This window comes from Callorhinus ursinus, unplaced genomic scaffold (genome assembly GCF_003265705.2).
Source record: "Callorhinus ursinus isolate GAN/ISIS: 27379988/994484 unplaced genomic scaffold, GSC_fseal_2.0 scaffold14, whole genome shotgun sequence".
Lineage (NCBI taxonomy): Eukaryota > Metazoa > Chordata > Mammalia > Carnivora > Otariidae > Callorhinus > Callorhinus ursinus.
Window position 1 is genome coordinate 40,452,771 of NW_027397076.1, and position 12,981 is coordinate 40,465,751.

A 12,981-nucleotide genomic window follows, 5' to 3' on the forward strand; every position below is an offset into this window, starting at 1 on the left:
AATTTTTTCATTTTAATGTTTGCTGCTGAACCGAAGAGAGGAAACTAGGTATCTTGCTTTTGTTTTGTTTATTTCCAAAATTTACTGACTCTGAAATTTATTAATTGAGATATGAAAAAGAATAAGATGTATACCACTAAGCCCACAGTTACTATGTCATCAGTCTTTTCAAGAAAGCATAAAAATATAAAATGTCTCTTTCTCTAAGTATTCTAAAAATTGTGAAGTAGTGTATTTAAAGTAAACTTTAGAACACATTTACTATCATGCCTTATAATTTAAATATTTTTATATTTTTCATACTTATTTTAGAAGGACTCACTTATATTTGGACAATGATGAAAATTTTGCATTTATAAAAATGAAGATAAAAATCAATACAGAAATGAGTAAGGTTATTTGACCACAGCAAGATCCAGCCTGTATTTTAAGATGACAGTTTACTCAAAGAGAAGGATGTTTTAAGGTGAATGGGACCTCGTCATATTGATCAAATACATATTAGGTCTGATCTTTCCTTGATTTGCCACAGAAGTCTAAATATTTGTTCATGAATGGTCTAAAATTTTTCAAGATGTTTGGGGAGTTGTATAAGATTCATATATTCAAGCAATCTTCAAGATATTCTCTAAACCATATAATGTTCAAGAAATGATGAGAATATTACTGCATTCTAATTTTATTGGTTTTTTTAAATAAAGATTTTCTTTGTTATTTTCCAGGGTAAAATGAAAATATATTTTAATTATATTTCTCTTCATTTCCAATCTCCTTCCTAGATTTTAGATGAGGGCTAAATTAAATTAAATTATGGTGTTTTGGTTTCACGTGTAATCATATTTATGAACCACAGAATTAATTAGAATGGCATTTTCTAATTGTTAAGAAAATTTTAAATTGTGTAATAAAATTTTACTGAAAAGGACCTTTGGATCTATTTCAATTTCCTTTATGTAAGAGACAAGGAAACAAAATTTCATAGAAGTGTAGCAAATTAGTCCATGTCACACTAACTAAAGTTAGTAACAGTTTGATGATTAAATTTAGATTGTTTGACTCCAAGTATTATTTCATCATAGCGTATTTGTAAAAATATACTCTTTAATTTCCAAATATAGGATATTATGAGATATTTAATTTTCCTTACAAATTCTTAACTGTTACTGCAAGGAGTTTCTTTACCATTTTCACCATCAGAAACCATTTAGTGAACTGTATTTGATGAGTTATTATGTTGCCTATATTACAAGGTCTCTGGGAGAGACAGCTTCCAGGTTCTAGGGATCACTACTCAAAATGTCTTTTATGGGTACTATTCTTTAACAGTGGAATTAACTCATTCAGCCTCAACAGGCTGAAATAGATGAACAACAGAATATTAAACTGATTATTGTGTAGGCTTGGTCACTAGAAGTGTTCCAAGCATGGTTAGAAGTTGGCCATGGAGCTGAACTACGTGTGTTCTAGCCTGACCTTGGGGATCTTAGGCAAGTTATAGAGCATTTTTGTGTCTCAGTTTCCTCATCTTAAAAATGGGGTTAATAGGAGTAGCTACATCATAGTAATTCCCTAAATGACTGTAAGTAAATATATGTAAATGACTTAGGCTAATCTCTGTGTTGGGTATAGTGTAAGTGCTTAGCAAATGTTAACACTATTATTATTATCTTATTTTTTTAAGATTTATTTTTTTAAGATTTTAAGATTTATTTTATTTTATTTTAAGATTTATTTATCCATTTTAAGAGAGAGAGAGAGAGCAGGAGCAGGAGGGGCAGAGAGAGAGGGAGAGAGAATCCCAAGCATACTCCGTGCTGAGCACAGAGTCCTACCCAGGACTCTATCCCATGACCCTGAAATCACAACCTTAGCCAAAGCCAAGAGTCAGATGCCCAGCTGACTGTGCCACCCAGGTGCCCTTATTATCTAACTTCTATTGCAAAAATTCATCGGTAAATTATCTACTCTCTATAGAAAATCCACCCCACCCCTAATCATAGAAAAATCATAGCCTTTCGGGCAAATGGCTTCTAAGAATTAGAGTTCAGAAACTGTAAAAAGAAAAATATAAAATTATCCCTGTTCAGCTGTATGAATATAAAGTTATAGATACCAAGCCTTTTGCACCATGAAACAGATATACAAAATGAAACATATTTATTTCCTTCCTCAAAGTAATTGTTCTAGATATAATTTGTTTCTACTGACCTGTATCATGGGTCCCAGGTAAGTAGTTTATTATAAAGCTAAATGCTACAATATGCATTAATAAGAGAATCTTTATTTAAAAAAAAAAGGTATTGGCTTAACCCAGAGTGATAACATTTTTTTAACATATCCCATATAATCTCATTAGTTGTCCATTCATAATTGATTTGGTCATGTCCACTTGGTTGAAGTAAGAGACGATTTCCTCTATAAACTAACACATATTCTGAACAAACAGACTAAATATAACTTTAAAATGTTGAATTGTCACTAAACGGTTGGGTTTTTTCATTATAATTCTAGCTTTTTTGTTGAAATAGGAGTAATAGGAGGATCTTGACTTTAGAAAAAAAAAGGAAAAGATTGATGAATTAGTTCTGCATAAGATGATGAATAATTACAAAATGAAAACACTAAATCAGATACTGTATTAGAGGTAGGTTAATGCATAAAGTTATCCAAAATTAATAGAAAGAGGGAAAATATGTTTGTATACCCAAATGAGAGTAGGTTTTAAATTGAGAGAGATTCTTGGGTGGCTCAATCAATTAAGCATCTGTCTTTGGCTCAGCTCATGATCTCAGGGTCCTGGGATAGAGCCTGTGTCAAGCTCCCTGCTCAGCAGGGAGTCTGCTTGTCCCTCTCCCTCTGCCACTCCCCACAACCCCCGCTTGTGCTCACACACTCTCTCTCTCTTCTCAAATAAATCTTAAAAAAAATAATACCCACCTGTAACAACAATAAGTTGAAATTTACAAAGTTGATTTGAGGATGCGCTCAATGCTCCAAATTATTAGTATGGATTCCATATAATGCACATTAAGTCCACAGACTTAATCTTTTTTTTTTTAAGATTTTATTTATTTATTTGACAGAGAGAGACACAGTGAGAGAAAGAACACAAGCAGGGGGAATGGGAGAGGGAGAAGCAGGCTTCCCACTGAGCAGGGAGCGTGATGCGGGGCTGGATCCCAGGACCCTGGGATCATGACCTGAGCCAAAGGCAGACGCTTAACGACTGAGCCACCCAGGCACCCCCCCACGGACTTAATCTTATCAGTGCTTAGTTTATCTAACTTGGAAAAGTCGACATACCAATCTAATTCACAGGAGACTGATAGATAAGTAAGAATGCTAAGTACATGATCTGGATGAAAACCTACTTGGGTTCAAATCCCATCTCTGCAACTTGTTTGTATTACATTTGAAAACGTTTTCGAATCTGCTTGAGTTTCCATTTCCCAACTGTGATATGGAGATAATAATGGCTAATTTACAGAATTGCTACGAGGATTACATGAAATGACACAATAACAAGAGGCTGAACAGCATAGCAACAGAGAGCAAGAACTCTGGAGCCAGCCTTGCCTCTCCTACTGACTAGCTGTTTGACCTTGGGTAAATCACCTACATTTTCTAAGGCTCAGTTTATGCAACCAGAAAGAGTAAATAATAATAGCTCCTTTCTCACCAAGTTGTTTCGAGGATTAAGCCAATGACATGTGTAAAGGGCTTAGAATAGTGTGCCTGGCATACAGGATTCTCTCTCCCTCTCCTCCTGCCCCTCCCCCTGCCAGCATGTATCCTCTCTCTCTCTCTCTCTCTCTCTCTCTATCTCTGTATTTCTCTCTCTCTCACACAACTAACTAACTAACTAACTAACTAACTAACTAACTAACTAGATAAATAAATAAATGGAAGTCTATCTGTTGATTGCAGGACACAAGAACCTACATTTCTAATGCCCTACCCCAGTGATGAGAGAAGACAGTGGAAGAGCAAACAGGAAAGGATGCAGATATTTTAGAAAATAAGTTTTCTAAACAATTCTTACAAAAAATCTCAATACCTTACTTGTGCAAAAACCACTGCTATAAAGACATGATCATTATCATTCATTGGGTTATTGAATAGTATATAGTTCATGGGCTTTGAGATGAGTTAGACCAGGATTGGGATCAGCTCACATTAGTAGCTCAGAAAGTGGTAGAACTACAATAAGAAATAAAGCTGTCGGGGATATCTGGATAATCTATATACTTTCTCCGGTATAAACTACACAGAAATCATGTTGAAACATAAGATGTTGCATAGTGCACTTGGGTTCAGAACCTGGGGAACTGTTTGGAAGAATCAAAGTTTTCATGTCCCCATTAGAATGGAAGCTCTATGAAGCCACAGTCCGTTTTGTTTTTGTTTTCCACTTTTGCATTTGCAGAACCTGAACAGAGACTGAAACATAGTAGGTATTCAATAAATTACTTTTTTAATAAAGATTTTATTTATTATTTGAGAGAGAGAGAGAGCATGAGCTGGGGGAGGGGTAGAAGGAGAGGGAGAGAGAGCATCCCGAGCAGACTCCCTGCCGAGCGCAGAGCCCTATGCGGGGCTTGATCCCAGGACCCTGGGATCATGACCTGAGCCGAAGGCAGATGCTAAACGACTGAGCCACCCAGGCGCCCCTATCAGTAAGTTTCTAAATGCAAATTCTTTCACATTTTTTTCTAAAACTGTCATTTACGAAGTGGGCTACACTTTATCTTGCCACTTAAAAATATGTAACAAAAGAGGAGTTTCTCATTTTAAGCATAGTAAAATTTGTGACAAAATTCTGTTACAAAAGAACTAATATAAAGAAACATTTCCATTAAGATTTTCCAAGATAATAATAAATATGTAGCCAGATCATTTTGTTATTAATCTTTAACTTGAAATGTAGTGAGGTTGAGTCTGCCAATATCTGAGAGCAAATTAACACGTCAATAACAATGTGGGGGAAGGGAACTCTTCATAACTCAATTATGAAAGGTTAACACAGGGTTTATATGTGGCTGCAAGCAAGGCAATCAAATAGCAATGTAGTTATTGACAGGGAAGCCTTGAAGCCTACATAACTGATTCATATTTATAATTCTATATTTAACACTGTTTATGGAAGCAATGAATCAAAGGAAAACCAATGTTATTTAAATTTGAAACTGCATGGCAGTGGCTTTTAGGCATCAAATTTGGAAAGACAAGGACATTTTGAATTCCCAACTCTAGCGAAACTAACTTGGGAATGATTTTGTGATGTGTTGTGGAAGGCTGCTCAAGGTTGAAAAAGCTCTTCTGTAGCCACATTAGATTGCCACCGAATGTTCCACCATGTAATGGAAAGAGGGATCATCTGACGAACATTGAATATTTGCTACGCATCAAATAGTCACCAGAATACCGAACCCAGTTACACCCCCTAGACTGGAACTTAAGAATATTCACTAGGAGTGGCAGGCAATGCATCAAGTTCCTTGGCATGAAAAGTGAATCAGACTCTGACATTGCCCTCAAGAAGCTTGCACTCTGATAAGGTGGATGACATACATGCTCATTAAAACAAAAACAAACATTCAACACTGGGTCATAAGTACAAGGTCTGTGTGACAAATTATGTGCATTCTAAGGAGAGAGATTATTTGGAGAGAGGTACAGTAGAATCAGAAAAGAGTCCTTAGAGGGATGGCAAGGAATGAAATGCAGAATGGACTTAGAAAAATATCAAGAAGGGACAGCAATCTTCAATGAAGCTAAGTAGTCAACTTATCAGATATATGCTTTGCAAATATTTTATAACAGTCTGTTGCTTAATCTTGTCATTTCTCTCACTAATGTTTTATAGTCTTCAGGATACATGGTTTCTCCATTTTTTGTCAGATTTATCCATCCCTAAATGTTTCATATTTTTTTTCTTTAGTTGCACTAATCACATTTCAAATGCACAACAGCCATATGTGGTTAGTAGCTGGCTTATTGGACTATACAAATATTAAGACATTTCATCATTGCAGACTATTTTTGGACAGTTCCACCCCTAGGTATACATATTTATATGCACTTTTCTGTGTATGTATTCCATACATACACACACACACCACTGAAAAACTCTATTTCATGGTATTTTTAACATGGCTTTGTAAAAGATATTATATGAAATTAGACGTTTTCAAAACAAAACAAAAGTAAAACAAACCTTCCAGTTTTCCTGTTTTGGGTCACTCGGTTATTTTTTAAATGTATGCACCTCCTTAGCTTAAGCAGAAAATCAAATTGTTTTAAAAGTTTCAAGGGATTTTTTGATAATTAAACTAAAAGGGATAATCCCTGTTTATGTTTTATTTTATTTATTCATTTGAGAGAGAGAGAGGGTACACACAAGCAGGGGGAGGGGCAGAGGAAGAGGGAGAACCCCAATGTGGGGCTCGATCCTAGGACCCCAGGATCATGACCTGAGCTGAAGGCAGACACTTAAACCAACTGAGCCATTCAGGAACCAATCCCTGCTTATGTTTTTTTTTTATTTTTTATTGTTATGTTAATCACCATACATTACATCATTAGTTTTTGATGTAGTATTCCGTGATTCATTGTTTGTGCATAACACTCAGTGCTCCACGCAGAATGTGCCCTCTTTAATACCCATCACCAGGCTAACCCATCCCCCCACCCCCCTCCCCTCTAGAACCCTCAGTTTGTTTTTCAGAGTCCATCGTCTCTCATGGTTCGTCTCCCCCTCCGACTTACTCCCCTTCATTCTTCCCCTCCTGCTATCTTCTTCTTTTTCTTTTTTCTTAACATATGTTGTATTATTTGTTTCAGAGGTACAGATAGATCTGTAATTCAACAGTCTTGCACAATTCACAGCGCTCACCGTAGCACATACCCTACCCAATGTCTATCACCCAGCCACCCCATCCCTCCCACCCCTCACCACTCCAGCAACCCTCAGTTTGTTTCCTGAGATTAAGAATTCCTCATATCAGTGAGGTCATATGATACGTCTTTCTCTGATTGACTTATTTCACTCTCCCTGCTTATGTTTTTAAAGCAGCTAACCCAAAGTCATCACAATGCTACATAGGCTAGGCATAACGAGAAAAAGGATTACTAATGTAGTAAATATTTTTGAGATATTGAGAATACCCACTTAATATTCAGTGATATAAAGAATAATCATACATAAAAAATAACATATCTTTTTTATAGCAAAAGATACTGTGTACCCTTTTGGAATTTCTTACTAATTCACTCTTTTCCTCATACAACTCCAATATCTAATACCTTCTTTCTGCTTCCCTTCCCTTCTGGGAAGGGAAGTACCCAGAGATTATTCCCTGATAATCTCAGCACCTGCCTCTCTACTGACTCTGGTTGAATTTTAACAGGTTGCTGCTAACAAGCAACAAAAATCACTCACCCAGAATTTCCATAAAACCCAAACCTACTTGTTACGCAAAACTACCCAGCTTTAATCATTTTTAAGAGATAAATTTAATAAGCCACACTAATTGACTACCTTTGTGTTATTTTTGCCCTTTGAACTAAATGGAGTGGACTGAAATTGTGAAAACAGGTTTTTTCTTTTTTTTCTTACTAAATCTTTCACATGGATGGTGTAATGGCACAGTCCTTATTCACACAAAGGAATGAATGAATGAAGAAAAGAACCTGGCCAATCCAATGCTTCAAACTCCACAACATTCCCAGGCTCTCATTAAATGTCCACGAAGGACAGAGAATTCTCTGCCTCCTGAGAAAGCCAGTTCACTTTTGCACACTCTGGCTGCTATAGAGAGCTTCTGAAATTATTCTCCTTATGCTTCCAACTCCACGGTTCTAGCGTATTTCTCTAGGTTCACAAAGGACAAACCCAATCCTCCCTGCCCCGATATCCTTCAAATATTTGAAAATAAAGTATAAAATGCTCCGTCCACGCTCTTTTACACACACACACACGTGTACATGCACACTTGACTACCAAATCTTTTCTTTTTGTTAAACATTCCAATTGTCTTCACCCTTTCTGCAAATGATAGATTCCACTTCTTTCACTATCCTTTCTTCAAATGATAGATTCCATTTCTTTCACTATCCAGGTTTATCATGAATCTTTAAAACTGAGGGCACAGTGACGAAACAATTCTGGAAACCGTTGATTTGGAGCAGGTGAAGGCAAGATTATCTTCCCTTTCCTTGTCAACTCTGCCTTTACATTACACTGGCTCTCATTTTGAGATAACAATAGCCTTTTGGGCTCCCACATCATGGTTCTGACAGACACTCCAGAGAGATAGCTCTCTGGCCCATATTCTCCTGAGGTTGCCTTCTATTCAGTTTTCTTCAAAAGCACAAAAAAGACTTGCAGGCTCACTCAGAGCCCTGTCAACTAAAATTCTCCAGTCTTTCTCACAAGAACTGTGGTGAAGCCATGCCTCCCTCATCTGTACTTACTGAACTACAGAATTTAGGGCCATTTAAGAAAACTGGGGTCCAGAAAGGGGAAGGGAACTGCTAATTGCCACATAGCTAGATATCCACAGAGCTGGGGTTAGAAGAGCAGAGAATCCCTCACTCCTGGTATGGCATTCTTTCCACATACACCATCTGGCTATGGTTTGAACTGGTGGAAGGCCTACATTTACCCCTATTACACTTTTTCATGGGAAGTTTATCCTTACCAGAGTCATTTGGGTATATATTTTTCATAAATGTAGTTAAAATTTCTCAAACTTAAAATGTAGTCCCTAAAACACTAACTCATTTGAGTCACACTTTGTAGTTTACAGACCACTTGCTCATCTGTCATTTTTTATTGCCTTGGGTTCCTTCCCAACTCATCTTAACTGCAGTTTTTATAAGAATTTCATCCATGTCCACACCCAAATCATTATTAAAATTACTGAGCTGGATAAAATGAAGATACCTCTGGACAAAATTTGAAGTAGACAATACAGTGTTGTTAACTATTGGTACTATAGTGCACAGCAGATCTCTAGAATGTATTCATTTTGTATAACTGAAACTTTATACCCATTGGACAGCAACTCCCCATTTTCTCCACCTCCAAGCCCCTTCTAACCACCATTCTAACTCTCTGCTTCTATGAATTTGACTATTTTAGATTCCTCATATATGTGGTGTCATGTATTATTTGTCCTTCTGTATCTGGCTTATTTCATTTAGCATAATGTCCTCCAGGTTCATCCATGTTACTATATATGGCAGCATTTCCTTCTTTTTTAAGGCTGAATAATATTCCATTAAATCTGCTGATGGACATTAGATTGTTTTCATACATTGATTACTGCAGATAATTGTGAAATGGATATGGGAGTACAGATATCTCTTCAGGATCCTGATTTCAATTCTTTTAGATACATACCCAGAAGTGGGATTGCTGGATGGTACGGTAGTTCCATTTTTAGTGTTTGAGGAAACTCCATGCTGTTTTCTACAGCAGTTGCACCATTTTATAATTCTACCACCAGTGTATAAAGGTTCCAATTTCTCCATATTCTCACCAACACTTGTTATCTTTTGTTTTTTTTGAAGAAAAACCAATGAACTTTGCATTTGAAAGTTCTACCATCAGGGAGCCTATAGATTAAAAGAAACTTAAGAGACACTAGCCAACTATAAATATGTAACTTATTTGAATCCTGATTCAAATAAACTATAAGAAGTTAATAACATTAATTAAATACATGAATATTTTAACATTGGATTTTTCATGATGTTAAGACATTATTGCTAGTTTTTGGTGTAATATGCTTTATGTTTGGGGTATTTTTTAGTAAGCATCGTTAAAGATGTGAATTTATAGGATCTGATTGGAAATAACATAGAAAGTAGGTGGAGATATAGATAAAAAAAGACTGCCCATGAATTTATAAATAGTGAAGCTGGGTCATTACAGCTAAATGAGGATTCACTATACTCTTCTGTTTTTGTAGGTATTTAAAATTTTCCATTAAAAAAGTTAAATAAAATCCTGCCAGTTGAATCTTTTCCAATTCTGTCTTTTTTAATTTGTTTTTTTCTTTAATAATAACCTTTTTTTTTAAAGCACAACCTGTTTTATCAGATTCCCTCCATTAGTAATATGAATCCTGGCTTAACTTCCCGGTGAATTAAGTCATCTTAGCTTACAACACAAATATTTTGCCTTGGAAAATCCTTAATCAATATTTCCTTGATACATTTCAAAATACAAACATCTGTCCTGATTTTTCTGGTGACTTTCAGAGAACTAGCACAAGGTTCTTACTGTAAAGCTCATTATTCAGATGTGTGTATCCACATGCATCTAAATTTTAACTTCTTTTGGTGGATGTACAGAGCTGAAAGAAGTGTGGACCCTTATAAAACATGGAGAAACAGTACTTTCTCCTGAAAATGTATCCCCATGACATCCTTCTTCGCCTTACCTTTAATTTGCTTGCTGCCTTTGATCACTTTGAGCACTTTCCTTGGGGAAACTGCTTGAACAGTTCCAAGGTGAATCAAGACAAAACTGTTTGTAGCCTATTGAGAGGTAGACATCATAAAAGGCAAGGACCTGGTGGTAGCCACAGCTTTGAATTTTGAAATCAGTTCCTACTTTTCTGCCAGCAGGATCTTTCAGCCCAAGTCAAGTAGCTTTGTAGCCCTTAAAAAGAATCTGTAGATGACTGATATCCTTCAGAATATTTTTTCAAATGACTTCTCAGTTACTTCAAACAGGTGTTGGAAGAAGGTGAGCAGTAATCCAGAAAGGCTGAGAGTAGGAAAGGAGAGCATTAACTAGAACATAATGTTCACTATTTTATTTTAAACTAATATGGTAGGTTTCAAGGTCATCTTCCAAGATTGCACAAAATTTATTCATGTACTTTGTTTCCCATCACTAAATGCTTCCGAATTTATAAATGCCCTGTAACTCCAAAGATGTCCCCTCAGTCATCTTTGACCAAGAATCATTTGGAGATTGAAGTTAATTCAGGTGGCAAAAAACTATTCAATTATCTCTCAGTATAACTTTGTAAATATTCCTTTTGTCACCAAATACCAAATTGTACACTTTCTTTTTCTTAAACACACACATACACACACACACACCAAAACTTAAAAGCAAAAACTAAATAGAACTAATTGTGAGTTTCAGGTATATGAGTACTGGTTTTTAAAAATAAAAATATAATTGGGTCACCTGGGTAGCTCAGTCAGTTAAATGTCTGCCTTCAGCTCAGGTCATGATCCCAGGGTCCTGGGATGGAGCCCTGTATTGGGCTCCCTGCTCGGTGGAGAGCCTGCTTCTCCCTCTGCCTGCCACTCTGCCTACTTGTTCTCTCTCTCTTTCTCTCTCTGTGTCAAATAAATGAATAAAATCGTTAAAAAAATATAATCAAGAATTTTTAGCCATTTAGAGACTAAAATATGCCAGAGAGACACAGGTACTGAAATATACTATCTCACCTCTGGAAACCAAAGGTTCAAATTTGCATAATCATTAACTTTACCTATTTCTGGTCTTAGCTAGTCCTTTGAAATACACATTTTGTTTGATGTGGGCTCCAAATTATGTTTGGGCAACACGTGTGATAAATGTTTACCCTAACACGACACCAACCTTACCCAGTACAAGCTTTCATAACCTTCAGTGACCTGATTCATTCAAAAGCATGCTTCTTGTCAAGAGTGCTTTAATGTTTCCGTCACTATTTGCACTTTCCATACTAATTTAAAACCATGTGAACTTTATATTAAGCATTAAACATGATTTCAAAATAGAACACAAAGATTTTTTTTTTGTCAATCTTAATCTGTACCACATTTTAGTTTGTTGTGGATGTTTCTGAAATTATTGATCTACTTTTCTGTGTACCCTACAGCCTTGGTGAAGTTTGTCCTTACAAACTGTTTATTGTGCCATGCATGGCTCTGATTTTGAAATTCCAATTTTGAAAGCTTTATTTATTCAGAGGCTAATCTGGTGGTCATTAGGAGCAAAATTTGTTTCTTCTCCTGTGAGGTCATGGAAGAGAAGACATCAAAATGCATTCCTTTCTCAAGAGGCTATCCAGATTGGATGGCTTTGGAGCAGTCGGGAAAACAAAACAAAAGGAGGAACAAACTTGACTCCTAGTTGGTTTTTGCTCATCTTGAGGCACTGCTCTTTATATCCCAGGTTGACGCCTCAGGAACGTTACACAGTCAATGTAACATAAATCACTCAGCCTGAAGAAACGGATTACCTACCACCAAATTTTGGAGTTCAGCTGGCAAGTCAGAGCATACCCCACATTCCACTGCTATGACAGGGGTCAAGGCTCATCCAGATTTCTGGACTCCACTGTTGTCATAAGCAAGAAGTCCTCTGTGTCCAACCCACCTTATAGTAAGAAAACTGGGGAACTCTCAAGGGGATCCTGGAAAGAGCTCACTGTGGGTCTCGTTGACTTCCACAATCACAGCAATATCACTTCGCAGACATCTATTGATAATGCCATTATTAAGCACTTGGTGCTCCATGACATTCGGTGTTTTACAGCCAAGAAGATGTATTTGTTCAAGCTCATCCTAATATATTTCAGACAAGGCAGTAAGTTATTTCTTTTTATTATGCAACTAAAATATTCATATGGTTAAAAATATTTAAAGAGCTTAAAATAATATATAATGAAAAATGAGTCTCCCTGTACCTATTTTGAAATTCCTATGTAATAAGCACAGGTAAAGTAGATATAGCCACATCTGTAAATATGTATAATAAAGCTTATTCATACAAAAGGATATTGGAAAGCCATTAAAAAGAATAAAGTTGATCTCTAGATGCTGACGTGTAAATTATATCTAAGAAATATTAGTATAATGTATAAATGCTTTTTTCACCTAATTATTTTGTTTTACAAATTCCTATGTATAAGTATACTCTATTTTTTAAGATTTATTTATTTATTTGAGAGAGAGAGAGTACAA